The 19,432-nt window shown below is 41.2% G+C and overlaps 1 pseudogene; it reads left to right on the forward strand.

The window, feature by feature from the left end:
• Nucleotides 1-2,347: 2,347 nt before the first annotated feature.
• Nucleotides 2,348-2,516, forward strand: LOC117656371 (U2 spliceosomal RNA; annotated as a pseudogene).
• The last annotated feature ends 16,916 nt before the right edge of the window (nt 2,517-19,432 follow it).

A 19,432-nucleotide genomic window follows, 5' to 3' on the forward strand; every position in this document is an offset into this window, starting at 1 on the left:
AAATGTATGGGACACTAGTAAAGCATATATAAGGGGTTTGGCAATGACATATGCAGGAAAAACAAACAAACAGAACAGACAAGCTCAAAAGAAAGGAGGAAGGAATATAGGAAATTAGAGAAGGAATTGCAAAAAAAATCCAGAAGACAAAAAAATCAAAAACCTAACGGACTTGAAAAAACATAAATTGAACTTAATAGAAAATGAAGACCTGGCAAGGAAAATAAAAGCATCAAAGCAATTTTTTTGGGAAAATGCAAATAAACAAGGAAGATGGTTAGCATATAAGATGAAGAAGGAAAAAGAAAGGAAATTGATAACCCAATTATTAGATCAAGAGGGAAAGATATGCTACCAAAATGAGGAAAAGAAAAAAATAATTAAGGAATATTATAAGAAATTATATCAACAAGAGCAGATATCAGAAGGAAAAATAGAACAATATTTGGAAAAAGAAAGGACTCCCAAAATACCAGAACAATTTAAAAAAGCATTAGAAGAAAGAATATCAATGATGGAATTGATGGAGAGAATTAAAAAGCAGAAGAATGGAAAAAACCCGGGACCAGATGGGCTACCAGCAGAAGTATATAAAAAGTTGCAATATGTACTAAGCAATACACTGCTACAAGTATTTAATGATTTACTAATGGAAGCCAAGGTTCCGAACTCATGGATGGTGGTATATATAACTCTTATACCAAAAGAGGAAACAAATTTACAACAAATAAAAAATTATAGACCAATTTCACTATTTCACTGGGCCTGGTGGCTCAGCAGACTGATAGCATTGTGATTAATACCAGCTGTCTGCAATTACTGTAAGTTCGACTCTCACCAGGCTCAAGGTTGACTCAGCCTTCCATCCTTTCTAAGGTAGGTAAATTGAGGACCCAGTTTGTGGGGGCAATAAGCTGACTGTGTATAAATATACAAAAGTATGAAGGCTATTGCTTAACACATTGTAAGCCGCCCTGAGTCTCCGGAGAAGGGCAGCATATAAATCAAATTTTTTTAAAAAACTATTAAATGCAGATTATAAAATATTTGCATCAATTATGGCGGAAAGATTGAAGAGGTTGTTAAATGAATTTATACATTCAGATCAAAATGGTTTTCTGCCTAAAAGACAAATTAGAGACGATATAAGAATTATACTGGATACATTGGAATATTATAAGGCACATCCAGAGAAACAAATGGCATTGTTATTTTTAGACACGCAGAAAGCATTTGATAATGTGAATTGGCAATGTATGACTTTACAATTACAAAAGATAGATTTGGGGGATAGATTCATTATATAGTTAAGACTACCCTGTTTCCCCTAAAATAAGACATCCCCTGATAATAAGCCCAATCGGGCTTTTGAGCACATGCGCTAAAATAAGCCGCCCCCAAAATAAGCCCCCCCCCGAAAATAAGCCCTCCCTGAGAATATTTAAATTTATGCACAGCCGGTCCCCGCCATTTCCTCTGGTTAGGGTTAGGGAGACAGAGCTGGAAATCAGGTAAGACGGCAAGAGGAGCCCCATCTTGCTCCATGGCCCCAAAGTAATAAGACATCCTCAAAAATAAGACCAAGCACTTATTTTGGGGCTCAAAAAAATATAAGACAAGGTCTTATTTTCGGGGAAACATGGTATATATAAAGACCAATTGGCAAAGGTAATAATAAATGGTGAAATGACCGAGAAAATATATCTAAGAAAAGGAACAAGACAAGGATGTCCATTATCTCCATTATTATTTATTTTGACTCTAGAAATTTTAAAAAGAAAAATAAGACAAGATAAAGAAATAAAAGGGATGAGAATTAAAAAAGAAGAATATAAGCTACAAGCATTTGTGGACGATTTAGTATTCATTATGCAAGAACCAATCGAAATGGGCCCAAAGCTAATTGAGCAAATAGAGGAATATGGAGAAGTAGCTGGATTGAAAATAAATAAAGATAAGACAAAAATTATAGTGAAAAATATGAGTGAAAAACAAAAGAAGCAATTAACGGAGAAGTAAGATATTCAAATTGTGAAGAAAGTGAAATATTTGGGCATCCAATTAACTTCAAGATGTATTACAGTGAAGGAAGATAATTATTATAAACTGAGAAATCAAATTGAAACGGATTTGGAAAAATGGAAAAATTTACAATTATCTTTAATGGGGAGAATAGCATTGATCAAAATGAATGTATTGCCAAGACTGTTTTTTTTTTTTTCAAACAACTCCAATAAAGTTGGAGAAAAATACTTTGACAGTCTAAACAAAATGATGTGGAAATATATATGGCAAGGGAAAAAAGCAAGAATTAATCTTAAACTGCTTCAAGATTCTAGAACTAGAGATTGCTTCTCGGCCTTTTGGCTAAGATCAAGTGTAGTATCTGTTCTTATCAGTTTAATATCTGATATGTCCTCTATTTGAGGACTACATATTAAAGATTACGAGCATTTACAGATGACCTGGTTGTGACTTTGACCCAACCAGTAAAATCAGTTATAGGTTTAATGGATATAATTAATCAATATGGACAAGTATCTGGATTTAAAATAAATGCAGGGAAAACAAAGATAATAACTAAAAATATGGTAAAAGTCAAAAAGAAGAAATAGAAAGAATAACGGGATTTGAAACAGTAAAGAAGGTTAAATATTTAGGGGTTTATATTATGACATCAGATGAGAAATTATATAAGTATAATTATGAATTGTTGTGGCAAAAAATACAGAAGGAGATGGAAAACTGGAAAAAACTGCAACTATCGTTGTTGGGAAGGATAGCTGCAGTGAAAATGAATATTTTGCCAAAGTTCTTATTCCTTTTCCAAATGATACCAATATTGAAAAAAGATGGAAATTTGAATGAATGGCAGAAGGGCATTAGTAATTTTGTGTGGGCAGGAAAGAGACCGAGAGTAAAACAAAAAATAATGCAAGATATATGTGAAAGAGGAGGTCTCAAAATGCCTAATTTAAGATTGTATTATGAGGCAGCTGCTCTCTCAGTAATTAGCGATTGGATTAACTCAACAGAAGAGAGAATATTGAATATTGAGGGATATGATTTGTTATATGGGTGGCATGCATATTTACTATATAATAAAAAGGTGGACAAGAATTTTAAAAGTCACATATTGAGGAATGCATTACTATGTGTATGGAAAAAGTATCAATATAAATTAAATAATAAATTACCTATATGGGCAATACCCAGACATGATAGAGAATATAAGTGTAGAACAGAAAAGAAGATGTGATTACTTACAAAGAGCTTCTTACTATGGAAAGAGGAACATTGCAGTTAAAGTTTTTAGGGGTATTAAAGGAAGAAAGGATAATTCAAACTTGGTTTCAGTATGGACAGTTGTATACTAGATGGAAAGAGGATCAGAAAATTGGTATCTTGCAAAATGAGGAAAATCTGATAAAACAAATTAGGGATCAAAGCCCAATGCATATTAAAAGGTTGTATAATGCATTGATAGAAATAGATTCAGAAACTGAGCTAGTGAAGGACTGTATGATAAAATGGGCACAAAACATCGAGGAACCAATAATGATGGAAACATGGGAAAAAATATGGGTCAGAAATGTAAAATTTACCCAAGCCCAAAACTTGAGAGAAAATTTTTACAAAATGTTTTACAGATGGCATTTAGATCCCCAAAAGTTAGCTTGTATGTATCCAACCCTACAATCTACGTGTTGGAGATGTAAATGTGATGATGCAACATATTATCATATATGGTGAACATGTAAAAAAATTAAGGCATTTTGGATTAAGATATGGTGGATTATACAAAATATTTTTAAAAAGAAGATAAAATTTACTCCACAGTTGTTTTTATTGGGTATAATTACAGTCTGTACAGTTATAAAGACTAATTTGATTTTGAGCTTAATAACTGCAGTCAGACTTTTGGTGGCGCAGTATTGGAAGAAGGAAGACGTACCTGCCATTGAAGAATGGACATTAAAAGTAGCTAATTTGGCGGAGATGGCTAAAATCTCTGCATATTTGAAGGATCGCTCGAATGAAAGATACATATTGGAATGGAGAAGATGGATTGATTATATTCAAAACAAATGTGGAACTAAAAAGTTGCAAATAGCTTACAAATGAATCTGGGTGACTTTTTATTTTTGCTATGTATGGGGGAGTTAAAATGTGAAGGGGAGTTAAGAGCTTATAGTTAGTTTGTTTATGTTTGATTATGTTTGCTGAATGCTATACCCTGTATTTTGCTCTGGGAAGTCGGGGGGGGGGGGAAGGGAGAGAGAGAGAGAGAGAGAGAGAGAGAGAGAGGGAGGGAGGGAGAGGGAGAGGGAGAGGGAGAGAGAGAGAAACCACTAGCAGAACCAACCCAATCACAGCGTCTGAGGAGTATCTTGGGGTGGGTAAGAGGACTCCAGCTGCTGCCCTCAGAGCTGAGTTGGGAATTTACACAATTTGCACAATTTCTGCTTTGTATAATTTCAGAAAATATGGGTATTGGCATAAAATGTAATCTATGGAAACCAGCAGACTCTGAAAATTGTGGCTGTTGGAACAGACAAAAATTCAATCAAAAACCTCTTGGATTATGCAACTGACAAGTCGTATTAGGAACTGAGGTCTCCCTTTTTTTTTGTACACCTGGAGAAAGAAGTTAAAAAGTTTCCTTCAGAAAGAAACTCAGATACAGAAGCAGAAAAAGATGCAGCAATTCTCGAAAATTATAATAGGCCCTTCATTGGAATTGAATACTTCAGTTGACATTTGCACATGTTAATGTAATTGCAATAAATTTTGGGGTAATACAGTAATATGATTTACATTTTTATTGTTTTTTAATTTGTTTATTATTTTCCACTTTTATTATATAATCTTGCTGTCTTTAATATTTTAATATGTCTTTAATATTTTAAACAATGTCTAATTAACAAACTATTCTAATACATTCATGAGAACCAGGTTGGATTTATTAAAATCTAATATTTTGGACTTGCTCTGACCCCAAACATAACACAGCATTCTTCGTTGCTTTTTCAGATCAGTCATACAATTGTTTCAGAGGCTCTGAGTGATAAAAGCCGATTCCCTTTTTTCCACCGGCTGCTCTACAAAGAAGGATTCCAGTACCCAGCAATTGTCCAACTGCTCCTCCATTTCAGATGGACCCTGATTGGCCTCTTTGCTTCAGCTACAGAAAATGGAGAGAATTTCATGAGGACTTTCTCTCCTGTGCTTGACAGGAATGGAATTTGCATTGTTATATCACAACAATTCTCAACAACTGAACATACAGCTGCCCTCAGGGAGGCCCTCTCTAAGTGGAGACAAGTCAATGTCTTTGTTCACTTCATGGAACATGATCCCATTTGGGACAGAATTCTTCCTTTCCATGAAACATTTACCCGTTTGCCAGGACTCATTAAGGGGAAAGTCTGGATCCTCACAAATTTTATTGCGTATCCAATAAAGCAGCACAGACTTCTCAAATACACCCATAGTATTTGGAACTTTCATTTTCTGTTTAAAAAAAGGCCAAAAGATTCTACCTTTGAACCCCATTTCTTTGTGGAAGAAAAGTTTCAAGATCATTATTTTCTCTGTTCTCTTTCAAAGAACGTCTTTTCTGTCAAAGGCCGCAGAAGATGCACCCAGAAAGCCTCACTGGAGACCCAGGAGAAAAGGAACAGGAGCCAGTTCAAAAATTACTATCACTATTACAGTATAATTAAGACTCTGACCCAGGCCTTGAATGCTGCCTATTCCTCCAGATTGAGGAGGAGAAGGAAGGAGGGTGAAAATATCTTGGGGTCTCCAAGGCTGCAGCCGTGGCAGGTATGGGGTCCTGATATGGATCCATTAATCTTAGATCCTTTGGAGGAGGAATCCAGAAGAGAAGGAGGGGAACCAACTCAAGAGATCTGGCCAATTCAATTACTCAGGGAATAATGGTTCCAAAGAGTAGATACCATGGCATTATTAAACATTGATAATTTGAAAATACTCTATTCTTTTTAAAATTAATTCCTGTATTTGTGGGTTTGTGATTAGCATCGTGGAATTTCACCTTTGTTCCATCCCCACTGCATGTGGGTCTGTGTGCAGCTCGACAGGCAGCTAAACCCCTCTATTCTCCTCCAATGAAAGAGACCCTGGCTTGGATCTGGATGTTTTATTGTGAGAACAGGGCACGGTGAAACTGAGGAAATGCAAAGAGTGAGAAACAAATATAAATACGAGATAGGCAGCATTAACTAACAGCCAACAAACAAGCAGCTGGAACCTCTCCAGCGATGCTCCATGTGAGGGACGGAGGCCGTCTCCGGATGACCACGTGTCTCGGTCAAACTGGCTGCTTCCATCTTCTCCAAAGGCTGACAGAAAAGGGAGTCTGGCTTCAGACTATACAGTTAGGCTTATATGCCCCCGGCCACTAGGTGGGGCTAGAGCAACAATAGCACAATAGTTACATGTTTGACAACCTTTATAAGTTTGAAGGAGACCCTGAGACCATCTAGCCCAACCCCTCCTCTCTGCAAGAATCCCAGTTACAGCTTCTCTGACTGATGGCTGTTCAGTCTTTGCATTCAGATAATCCACGAAGAGGAGACTGAACTTCTCTGCTTTACCAGCTCAGCTCTAAAACAACTCCTCCTTTTATCATATTTTTTGTCTCATTCAGCTAAAATCTCCTCTCTTGTAACTGAATACATTTTTCCGTGTCTGACACTCTGGAATAATAGTGAGCAGATCTTACGCTCATGTGTAACGTGTGTCAGTGATTGGAAGAGGGCTGCATCCTCCCTTCTCCAAGCGAGAGATTGTGTCAGTTGGAAAAGGGGCTCCCAGACTCCTCCTGATCTTCAGTTCTTCCCCTTGTTGTCTTTCCTCAAGGCTAAGAGCAGCTCTTTTCATCTCTTCCTTGGCTTATTTCTCCTTCCCTGACAATAAATCACATAGATTTTGTGCAAATTCTCCTCCAAGTGTGGTGCCTGCAAGGGGACCTGGTCCTTGAGTTGGGGTCTCCCCAAAGCAGAACATTCACTTCCTGAGATTCTTATGGCTGCATTTGCCTTCTTTCCATGAACATCTCGCTGCTGACTCAGATTCTGTTTCCAGTTAATTACGATTTTGAGATCATTTTCACAAACATACATATCAAGTTTGGTATCCCTCATCTTTCTTCCAGTCCATCATTCATGTTCTTATATGAGACTCTATTGTTAGTCAAGTCCTAGTTGCTAAAAATCAGATATTTTTCTACTGCTTTTTATTCATGCACTCTTCTCTTTTTTGTTGTTGTAAATTTTTTTTATTTTTTCAAACATAAACATAAAAAAGATTTTTTCCAGGAACGAAGTCTTGGTCCGGTCACAAATAGGTAGGCTGATTTTACAAATAAAGACAGATATTTTTAACATAAATTCCAGCTTCTTAAATTAAATCTTTCTATTATATCATCATACATCTTAATTTCCTACTAAAACAAAGGTCATTTTTATATTAAAAATTCAATTATAAATCAAAATTCATTACCACTCTTTCTAAATTTTTCTCCATTGCTCCTTTAACATCAACATTAAACACAAAAACAATCTAATCTATTAATCTGTATATTTACCTTACAATTTTATCACCACAAATCTTAATTTCCAAATGTGTACAACTCTATTTTTATTTCAATTTATTAATCAAAATTCCTTTCTATTTTTCTCAGTTTCTAGACCCATTTAATCCAATCTTTTAATCTTAAACTTTTACACAGACATCTCAAAATTTTCCATTTCATTTTAATTATCGCCCAACATTTTCTTCTTCATCCCTTATTAATAATTATTCTTCAGTGTATTCTCCTCTATACTTCCAATTATTATTTTGCTAATTTCCAGCATAGTTTATTTCAGCTAATTTCAGCATATTCTCCTCCATAACACCAACTATTGTTTGGCTGATTTCCAGCATTTTCTCTTATTTTGGCTGATTTCCAGCATTCTTTTCCCTTATTCCACCTATTATTTGGCTGATTTCCAGCATTACTTATTTTGGCTGAGTTTCCAGCACATTCTCCTCCAAAACTCCAACTATTATTTGGCTGATTTCCAGCATGCTTTATTTTGGCTGATTTCCAGCATTCTTTTCCCTTATTCCACCTATTATTTGGCTGATTTCCAGCATTACTTATTTTGGCTGAGTTTTCAGCATATTCTCCTCCATAGCTCCCACTATTAATCTACTAGTTTATTTTAAAATTTTCTTTTTCAATATGTTTATCTATTAATCCACTATTACCAACTATACTCTTCCAGGGTGAATCCCCATCTATTTCTTAATACTAATCATTTCCAACATATATTAAAATCATTCTCAGTTGTTACTTCCATCTGTATACCTTATTTTATCATCTATGATCATTAACAGTTAATCATAATTAACCTCCACCACTTTGTTATCAATTAAAACAAAACATGTTACATCCGATTATGCTTTTATGAAAATATCACTTTTAGTCACCTTATCTTCCAACTTCTATTTTAGTTATCTTTTGTTCTTTTTATTTTCTATCTCTATTATGCCATAAACACCTCTTATTTTTATTTAAAACTCACTTAAGCATTAAACCGTTTAAACAAATAAGCATTCAAACATTGCTGTCTGATTTTATCTATTTTACTTCTTCATTTCCTTATCTGTCTGTTAGTATTTCAATTCAAAGTCAATACTTCCACGCTTAAAACTCTGCATGTCCTTTTTAATTCTGTTGTAAAATCTGATTCCAGTAAAATCCATCAGCTTCTCCCCTTCCGTTCCTGCCCCAAGCCTTTTGTTGCTGCGCCAGTTAGTTAAGAGTTTATTAAATCCATTGTGTTTCTTCTTTCTTTGTAAAGTCATTGAAAGACAGAGTAGGAATCCAAAATTCAAAAATCCTTAGTTCTTTTCAAAGTAATCCACAATATGTGGCAAGTCAAAGAAGCTCTTTTCAGCAATAAACAAATCCACAGTCAGCACTTTCACTAAGTCACAGCTTCAATCGCCATTTTGAAACAATTATGTAGCAATCCGTTTAAACTCTTTGTCTGGCTTTTTAAAAAGCCTAATCCTTAGTTATCGCTTTTCTCTTTTCCAAAAGTCAAATCCATTTCAGTTTTAACAAGAAGGTTCGAGTATCCAGCTCTATTTAGTTAATAGTCTTTCCATTCCAATCAATCAGTGTTAAGGTAATTTTCTTTAACTGCTTTCTTTGTTTTGCAAAATCTTCAAGCCCCACAGATCTTCAGCCACTAATTAAGGCTGGGGGGTCTTATTTATAGATATCCTTATTCAAACGTTGCTTCTCGCCTAGGTTGGTGTCACTCACCCGGCTCCAAAGCACGTCGTCCTTTCTTCTTTCCTTCCTCCTGCACATTGCTTGTCCAGATTTGTCCCGGCTTCGTGGCAGCTGCCATGGCTGCCGTCCCCTGCCACTGACTCAGAGGGTTGCTTCCGGCCCCGAGGAACTTCCCATTCCTCTCGGCCGCCCAAGGGGTCCCTCTTTTTCCCCTGTCCCTTCAGGACAGGATCGGTCCACAGACCTGTCAGCGGCGGTTTGCCAGTCGGGGTTTTTACAGGGCTCATCAGAGCCCCACTATTTCCCCGACTGCATCGCCGGGACGCCGAACTGAAAGTCTACCCTTCTCTGTGTGCTAATCATAAATATTGTTTCTGGAAACTTGATGTTCCTCCTTTTAAATGTTATTTTATTCAAAAAGGTAAAACACAAGCTTCAAAAAATAAAACTATTACAAAGACAAAACATTTTTTAAAGACTTCTACATTAAAAATAGACAAAAACACACATATTTTCCCCCAGTTGAATACTGACAGATATATTATAGTAGTTTCTCCCCCTTGCAAAATAGGACCACAATTATAAACTTCTACAGATCTATTTGCAACTACTTGACTTGTCATCTATCTCCTCTATATAAAAAACTTAGTTAACAGGCAATCCAACAATAAAGTTAATTTTCAAAACTTCAAAATTGTCTGTTATCTGCTATTGTATTTAACTCCCAGAAAATTTACAGGACCTTCTTACCTACCACAGACCATCACAAACATTATCTCTGATCCATCCAGAATCTGTCCAGGGTTAAACATCTTTGTTTGATTCTTAATAATAATACATTTCCTTAAAATTTTAATTAGGATCTTTCCCAACAACTGCTTTCCATTCCCCAAAGTCATAGGACCTCCTGTAAATTGAAACACAATGACTGTTAAGACTTGTTTTCCAGTTAAATATGACAAGTTCAATCTCCCTCAATCTTCTTGAAAGAATCCATTTCATCAGTCATCTGTTCTGTCCACTTTGAGTCTTCAGGGTCCATGGCCTCTCCAGCCATCTCCAAGCATCCTGCCTTCAAAGCAGACTCCTTCTTCAGGGATGCCAGCAGCAAATTAAGTTCAAATCCATCCATCCTGTCCATCCATTCAATTCAACAATTGTTGCTTTCTTCTGATTATCACCTTTAAGTTGATTTAAAACTATTGTTATCAAACTTTTTAAATGAACTTTTAAATAAGGCCTGTAAGTTGAAAAAGATTTAAGATCTACATCTTAGATCAAATCTTGCGTGACGGAGATTTATCAGCTCTACTGTATTAATGACAACATAGAACAATTGATGACAAATGGCAAATTATTATCCATCACCTTCAGGTTTCATAGGAAATATTAAAAAGGATTAAAAATTACGGTATTTGAGTATCTTGAAGATAGTTTTTATCCACTTAGTTATTATACCACCCCTCAGGTTTCTAATCACATCACAGGATTGTTTTTTGAGTCCTTTACTGAAATCCAGTTCTATCACCAGAGTTCCCATAATCTATTTAGGAAGTGTAATGATGTGTGAGAATGACTTTTGGGATGAGGAGAAGAGAAGCTGCCTAGGGAAGGATCAGATAAGAAGGGAGAATCCTGCAGCTGCATAATGGGAGAGAAAGAAACTCAGGAAGGATCCCGGCTAACTTTTCAGGCTGAAAAAAAGAGTTGGTGGGATTTTTGTTCTTTCAGATTTGCAAAATTTTGTTAATGTCGCATTACAATCAAGTAGAATTAGCACATCTGGAGGTGTTTTCCATCAGGATGATCAGGGAGAAGATTAGCCTGACAACTTTCTTCTTGATAAACCCATGCTTTCTGGGAATCAGCCTGTTGCTTTCAAAGAATTTATGAATCATCTTTTTTCCCCTCTGTTCATTTTATTTGGCTCTAGAATGTTCCCTATAACTGAACAATTGTGTCAATTATATTTTCTTTATATTTTGTCAGTATATGATTGACAAATTTTTCTCAAACTTTTTGATTCACTTATGAAGATAATAGCAGTATTTGTATCCTATTTAACCATATTTGTAGAAGGAAGATTCAATGTGGGATAAGAAACAAAGTTTTCTGTTTTTCAAATTCCTGGATGTTCCCATTCTAGTTTCATCCCTTTCTGGAGAAGAATAAATTTTGGAATATTTCCCAATTTAAACTGTACTTGGACCAAAATGGAGAGATAACAGCAGATCTGTCCATTGACAGCTTGTTGGTTCTCCCCCAGGAGGACCTCAAGGAAGAGATTCTGGGGATTTTTGTAAGACAGAGACTTACTATCGACCAAGATGCTCTTTCACGGCTAAAGTTGCTCAATAAGGTGGGAGAAATTTTGATGTATTTTCTCTGTTCTCCAAAGCCTGAGGTCCCATTTAAAGTGGGCAAAGCCTATAGTCTCCAGGGTGGTTAGCCGTCCATGCCAGTTGGTGTCATCTGATTGTAGTTCTTCAACAGACGGGACATAAGTGGGGTGGCTTTGCCATGTTTTATGGAAACCTTTCAAGATCTTACTGGTCAGAGGTTTCGTTCTTCATCACAGCTTAATTGAATATTAAAAAATCTAATGGAATAAAAGTTTCCTAAATCTTTTACAGTAACTTTATTCTCAGTTTTAATATGAATATATCATCATACTTAAATCTTTTTTCAATTCTATCCCTCTAGATTTTATTAAATAGAAAGGTACTTTATTGTAATGTTAAATTCCAAAAGCAAAAGGGAGGAACTAAATGAAGAATCTGCCAGTTGTTTTACATCCTGCATCTGTTTAGGAGTAGTCAGAGATTTCATATTTACCTCAGGGAAGACCAGAGGCTACTTGTCTCCATCCATTTCTCTCTCCATTTTCCATGGATGGAGAGTCCTAATATATTTCCTTTGGCATTCCTTGTTTTTCTCTTAGTCTCTGCCTCAGTCCAAATGTGTGGAAAGTTGTCATCCTGGATTTGTCAAGAGGGCCCGAGAAGGAGAGCCAGTTTGCTGCTACGACTGCGTTCCTTGTCCGGAGGGGACCATCTCCACTCAGGAAGGTGGGTTACACTGAGAAAAATGGGAGGCTTTGTGGAAATGGATCCATCCAGAACATTTTCATGAAAGTGCAAATTAAAAGACAGATTGAAGCATACCTGGTGGTTTATTTTTAACCTGCACAATTTCTTATCTAAAAGGAACTAAATCAAAAAGATTTGGAAGGAGGGGCTGGGAAGAGATGTGAGGAGGGGGTGGCAGACTGGGCAAGCTTTACTAACAGCAGAGAAAATATCTCTTCTGCTTTTTAGTTTGGATATGTGCTGCTCAGTTTACCTTTCTAGGAACATCTGAGTTCTTTGAAACTTTATGAACTGTTTTAGTCCACCTTCTGAAAGACCTTGCAATTCACTGTATATTGGATCCTCCCCTTGAGGATCACTGAGAAGGTGTCACTGGTCCATAATGTGGTGCCGTGGATAGTTATGGGGGGGAACTCATTACACAAATAGTCTGCTAGTCATGTAGATCAATCAATCAATCACAAGAGAGCTGGAAGGGACCTTAGAGGTCTTCTAGTCCTATCCCCTGCTCAAGCAAGAGACCCGATACCATTTCGAAGGAGTGTGTCAGGTGTGCTTCCTTCAAAGTCCAGGAAAGAATGACCCAAACTCCATGTTTTATAGAGAAAGGTACTTTTACTAGAAATGAAGTGAACACAACCACGGCTAAGCTGAAATTAAAAGCAATAGGCGCAAAAAGTGCATATAGAAAGCATCCCCTCCCACTGTCCATCGAAAATCATCCAATCCAAAGGTCTCCCAGGGGTCAGGTGGAAGCACATCTGGCAGCATCATCAATCAGGAATGCTACGACGGTTGACCCGAAAGCAACTTCAAGGATTCAGTTTCGTTTCTTCCAAAGCCTCGCCCTTCCTCCAGCACGCTTCCCCCCCAAGCTCCCTAGCTCTCCCCCCTCCCGGTTCCTATGGCAGCCAAAGCAGTAAAAGCGGAGGCTGACAGAGTGACTGTTTAATAAAATTGTTAAGAAATTCTTCTTGGAAAATGCCTGTGGTATCAGCTGTTATCCAAAGAAGGTATTTTCTGTAAGATAAAAGGACAGAATATTAAAGAAATATTGTTTTATTTTGTTTTTTGCTTTCTCAGATGCCAAAAAATGCACCAAGTGTCCAGATGATAAATATCCAAATAAGAACAGAGTCCAATGTATCCCCAAAATTATAACCTTCCTGTCTTATGAAGAACCTCTGGGCATCATCCTGGTCTCTTTTGCCCTACTCTTCTTCCTAACCACTGGCCTCATTTTAATTGTCTTCATTAAATATGGAGAAACCTCCATTGTCAAAGCCAACAACCGGGACCTCTCCTACATCCTCCTGGTCTCCCTCCTGCTTTGCTTCTTGTCTTCTTCTCTCTTCATTGGTCAACCAAGGAAAGCCACCTGCCTTCTCCGACAGATGGTTTTCAGCATCATCTTCTCAGTTGCTGTTTCTTCTCTCTTGTCCAAAACTATCACGGTGGTACTGGCTTTCTTGGCCACAAAACCAGGAAACCAGATGAAGAGATGGTTAGGGAAGAGCTTGGCCAACTCCATCATCCTGTCTTGTTCTGCGGTCCAAATTATCATCTGCTCCATCTGGCTGGGAGTTTTTCCCCCATTCCCTGACTCTGACCTCCACTCCCAGCCTGGAGAGATCATCCTGCAGTGCAACGAAGGGGCCATTGTCATGTTCTACATCACCCTCAGCTACATGGGCTTCCTGGCTGCCATCTGCTTCACGGTGGCTTTCCTGGCCAGGAACCTGCCTGGGGCCTTCAACGAAGCCAAGCTGATCACCTTCAGCATGCTGGTCTTCTGCAGTGTCTGGGTGACTTTTGTGCCCACCTACCTGAGCACCAAAGGGAAATCCATGGTGGCTGTGCAGGTCTTCTCCATCCTGGCCTCCAGTGCTGGTCTGCTGGGCTGCATCTTCATCCCCAAGTGCTACATTATCCTTCTGAGGCCAGACCTGAACACAAAGGAGCATCTCACAGCCAGAATCAATGTAAAAACATGAGATATAACACCATTGTGATATTGGAAGAATTATTACATTTTCTTTTATTTGAAAGGAGATATTCTTTCCATTTAGATAGCATGCAGGAAAAGAAAACCATGTCTATATGTTTCAAAATGGGAAATTGTTGAATGACTGGAATTCTTTTAGCTCCCTTCCCTTTCAGCTCAATAAATCTTGCTAAAGAGAACTCTGTGAAAGTCATTCAAAGGAATTTGCTGTTCAGCAACTGCTACTGACTGTGACACCTTATAAAAAATAATGTGGGCACTTGTTCCTACTGAGAACAGGTAAAAGTGTATGTTTGAGAGAGAGAGTGAGCAGGAAAAGAGGTCAGGAGGAAGCTGTGGGAACCAAGCACCGGCCTGGTTGCCTGATCATCTGCATGAGAATGCCGGAATGAGATATTATATATGAAATGAAATTTGGATAAAATGTTTAAATACTTGTTTTCTGTTAGAGGAAAGAATATTTGTCATATGATGAGATTTTGAAAATTTTTGAGAGCATGAAATGATTCTAACCGATTGAAACGCTGTCTGTAATTGTTTGGAATGATGATATTTTTATGTTGTTTTTGTTTAAAAAATAAAACTTTTGTTCAAAAAAAAAAAGAGAGAGAATGCTGGAATGATGTGAAATGCCATGTTTGACCGGCTCTCACCTGGGGAGTGAAATCTTCATCACTCTTACATAATTCTTTCTTGATTTCCTGATAAAACTTCCTTTGCAGAAACTATTCTGCAGAAGAGCCTCTGGGATTTCACTTTGGGATTGTTTTTATTTTGGTGTATACTTCACACCAAAATAAAAATAAATAAATAAAGTAAATAAAAGGTCAAGTGTATAAAGAAATGTCCACTGTATTTTTTTTTCTTTCTTCAACCAGAGAAATAAAATAGCAATTTTCCTTTAATTTTCCACTCTACAATTTCTACCTAAAGCATTTTTTCTGCTCCTCTTCCAAGCTTGCCTTGTCTGAGAAGGGCTGGACCAGATGTCCAGAGAAAGATGTCCAGAGAAAGGGGATCTTGAGACCAGAAGTGGATTCTAAAAATTTTTTACTACCAGTTTTGTGGGTGTGGCTTATTTTGTGGGTGGGGCTTGTGGGGGATAATGTGACAGGGTGGGCGTGGCCAACTTTTTTTTTTACTTTTTTTTTTTTTTACTTGTGGAAGCAGCCTGTCTCTTAGCTGGCGAGAACGGCCACAGCCTGCCTCCACCCTCTCTGCCCCACCAGCTGGTCCGGTTCTGCCGGAGAAGTGGCAGCACGAGAACTGCTGTTGCTGGGGGCAAAGGGGTGGTGGTGGCAAGGATAGGCAGTCCAGGGCTTCCCTGTCTCCCCGCCCGAGCAGGCTTTTGGCATGGCCCAGACCTCCGGGGGAAGGGATTGAAGCCCCAGTCTGCTGCTCCTTCCGTTGTACAGAAAGACCAATAAACTGCTTGAATTATCTGTTCCCTCCCTTCCCTCAATCCCGTTTCATGGCTTCCCAACTTCCTCATCCTCTGCTTTCTCACTGTTTTCTCCAAGCAGCCAAGAGAGAATGGGCTTACCTGGCTGTCAGTCTCCCATGCCTGCGATGCCAGATCTCGCCTCCTGCCCGGCCGAGAGGTAAGCAACGCTGCCTCTGCCATGAGGAACTTTGGAGAGAGAGAGCAGGGGCAGGCTGTGGGAACAGCCTGTCTCTTAGCTGGCGAGAACAGCCACAGCCTGCCCCCGCCCTCTCTCTCCAAAGTTCCTCACGACAGAGGCAGCGTTGCTTACCTGCTGAAAGTGCAGCCCCGGCTGCTGTTTCTGCGGCTTCTCCAACCATTCAGAGCCCTGCGTAATAGCGCTGCAGCTTGCTCAAGATAGCTGCCATTTAGACTTCCCCCACTCCCTCCTCCTCGAGTTGGAGCCTTGCAGCATGACCGAGGCTGAGGAGGGGTGGGATAGTAGCTGCGTGGATGCCCTGGCGCAGCCCGTGTCCCCTGCCCTGCAATACTGAAGCGCTTTGCCAAGGAAAGCAGAGTCTCAGGCTGCTCCTGGAGCAGCCAGGAGAAGGAGAAGCTGCCAGCGGGGAGGCGACCTGCCCCAGGAGGACCGGAGGAGAGCGCAGCTTCTCACTCATGGAGATCTAACAGTGGGGAAGTGGGCACAGTAAGAGGTGCGCTGGCCAGGAAGCAGTCATGCTCCCTGGCTGGAGAGGGTTGCACAAACCTTTGCTGGAGTGAACATGCAACCCTCTCTGGACAGGAAGCATAACTGCTTCCTGGCTAACGCATTTCTTACCGCTTTCTACGACCACTTCCCCACTGATGGATCTCCATGAGTGAGGAGCTGCGCTCTCCTCCAGTCCTCCTGGGGCAGCTCGCCTCCCCACTGGTGGCTTCTCCTTCTCCTGCCTACTCCAGGAGCAGCCTGTCTGTTACCTGGCAAGAACGGCCTGCCACCACAGCATGCCCCGCCCTCTCTGTCCCGGCAGTTGCTCCTGGTGCTGCCGGAGAAGTGGCAGCACAAGAACCACTCTTGCTGGGGGCAAGTGGGTGGCGGTGGCAGGAGCAGCAGGCCAGGGCTTCCCTCCCTCCCTCCCTCTGGAGGCCTGGGGCTATGCCAGAAGTCTGCTCAGGGAGGGAGACAAGGAAGCCCCGGACCGGCCAACCTTGCCATCACCGCCCCCTCGTCCTTGGCGGCAGTGATTCTCGCACAGCCACTTCCCTGGCAGTGGCAGGAGCAGCTGACAGGGGAGAGGGGATGGTGGCAGGCTGCGGCAGCAGACAGTTCGAGCCGGCTAACAGGCGACGTTCCTCCTCCTACCAGCCTCGAGCTCAGCTCCTGGCAGTGTCCAGCCAGCCATACCTGGCTTCTCCCTGCAGCAGCCCACGTGGATCCCAGGCAGCGCAACTTCGGGGCCTTCCTTCATGGTGGTGGTGACGAGGCAGGCAGGCAGCCGAGTGCACGGGAGCGACTGGCGGCAGTGCTCCTGGCGGGCAAAGGGCGGAGTCCCGAGGCTGCATGCGGCTAATGATGGTGGGCGGGGTATGCAACCAGCAACTAGGCCAGGAACCAGTTTGGGGGTGTGGCCAACCAAGGTTATTACCAGTTCTATGAACTACTAAATTTTTTTACTACCGGTTCTTGCGAACCAGTGCGAACCGGGAGCAACCCACCACTGCTTGAGCCTCTCCCCAGGAGGAGGTTGGAGGGATCCTGTTTAAAGGCAGCCATATCATTGACCAAGTCACAAATGTTTGTTGTTGGTTTTTTTTTTTTTTGCTTTAATTTATATGCCGCCCTTCTCCGGAGACTCAGGGCGGCTTACAATGCGTTCAGCAATAGCCTTCATACTTTTGTATATTTATACAAAGTCAGTTTATTGCCCCCACAATCTGGGTCCTCAGTTCACCTACCTTTGAAAGGATGGAAAAGTAAGTCAACCTTGAGCCTGGTGAGATTTGAACTTGCAGTAATTGCAAGCAGCAGATGTTAATAACAGTGCTTCAGTCCACTGTACTACAGGCTCTTACAAATGTTCAATGCGGGTTAGAACTTGTGCTGTTGATAGACATCAGTACTGTAGGTGGGAGGGGCAGATATGGCAGGAGTAGGGGGCCTCATCAAGTTGCGGGAGTGCGCGCTCGCTGTCTTCAAGCGGTGGCACGCTCCGGCCCCCAATGCTCTTCTCGTTCCCCAGGTGGCACAGACCCTCAGGCCCTGGGCCTTCAGCTGATGCTATGCAATGCCAGGTCCGTGGTAAATAAAGCCCCCCTCATTTGTGATCTTGTTCAGGAGGGGGGAGCGGACCTGGTGGGTATTACGGAGACCTGGTTGGGCCAGGAGGGTGGAGTCCCTCTCATAGAGATGTGCCCACCCGGTTTCCGGGCATTTCATCAGCCAAGGTCACAGGGAAGGGGCGGGGGGTGGCAGTTATCATTAAAGAGGGTCTTAATCTGAGGGAGGCCACTGTTCCTCAGACGGCCGGATGTGAGTCCCTCCTTGTGAAGTGGGGTCATGGGGTGCAGATGGGCCTGCTGGTTACGTACCTGGCTCCCTGCCACGTGGCAGCGGCCTTGCCTGAACTACTCAACGTTATAGCCGCGGTGGCGATTGATACCCCTAGACTTATGGTCATGGGGGACTTCAACCTGCCATCTGTCGGTGAGGCGTCTGAGGTGGCTCAGGAGTTCATGGCTTCCATGACGGCCATGGACCTGACCCAGTTAGTTCATGGCCCTACTCACACGGGGGGAAACACGCTGGACCTGGTTTTTGTCTCTGGTCAGTGGCTGAGTGGTCTCGAGATAGGGGATATAGCGATCGAGCCCTTGTCATGGTCAGATCACTCCCTCCTTCGCTTTGACCTTCGAACCGCCACACCCCGCCGCAGGGAGGCGGAACCGATGAGGTGGTTCCGCCCCAGGCGCCTGATGGACCCGGATAGGTTCCAGACGGAGCTTGGGCCATTTCCTGAGGCTCTGGCACACGGCTCGACTGAAGACCTAGTGGCTGTCTGGGATAGGGCGGCCGCTGGAGCTTTGGACCGGGTCGTGCCTTTGCGGCCTCTGACCCGGCGTCGATCTCACCTGGCTCCCTGGTTCACCGAGGAGCTGAGGGAGATGAAACGCCGGAAAAGACGCCTGGAGAGCAGTTGGAGGGCCAGCCGTTCTGAATCTGACCGAACACTGGTAAGGTCTCATATTAAGACCTACCTGGTGGCAATAAAAGCGGCAAAGTGTAACTATTTTTCCGCTCTTATTGCGTCATCAGATAATCGCCCGGCCGCCCTGTTTAGGGTGACCCGCTCCCTGCTCCACCAGGAAGCGTGGAAGGACCCCTTGGAGGGTAGAGCCGAGGACTTTGTACAATATTTGTATGACAAAATCGCTCAGATTCGGGAAAATTTGGACTCTGACTGGGTAGATTCGGGAGGGAGGAGGGAGGCAAGTCTTGAGAATATTATCTGGGAAGAGTTTGATTCTGTGACTCTGGAAAACGTGGACAAGATACTGGGCAGACTAAGCGCGGCCACATGTTTATTGGACCCGTGTCC

The sequence above is a fragment of the Pantherophis guttatus genome, chromosome 12 (assembly GCF_059756535.1).
Source record: "Pantherophis guttatus breed Tessera chromosome 12, ASM5975653v1, whole genome shotgun sequence".
Taxonomy (NCBI): domain Eukaryota; kingdom Metazoa; phylum Chordata; class Lepidosauria; order Squamata; family Colubridae; genus Pantherophis; species Pantherophis guttatus.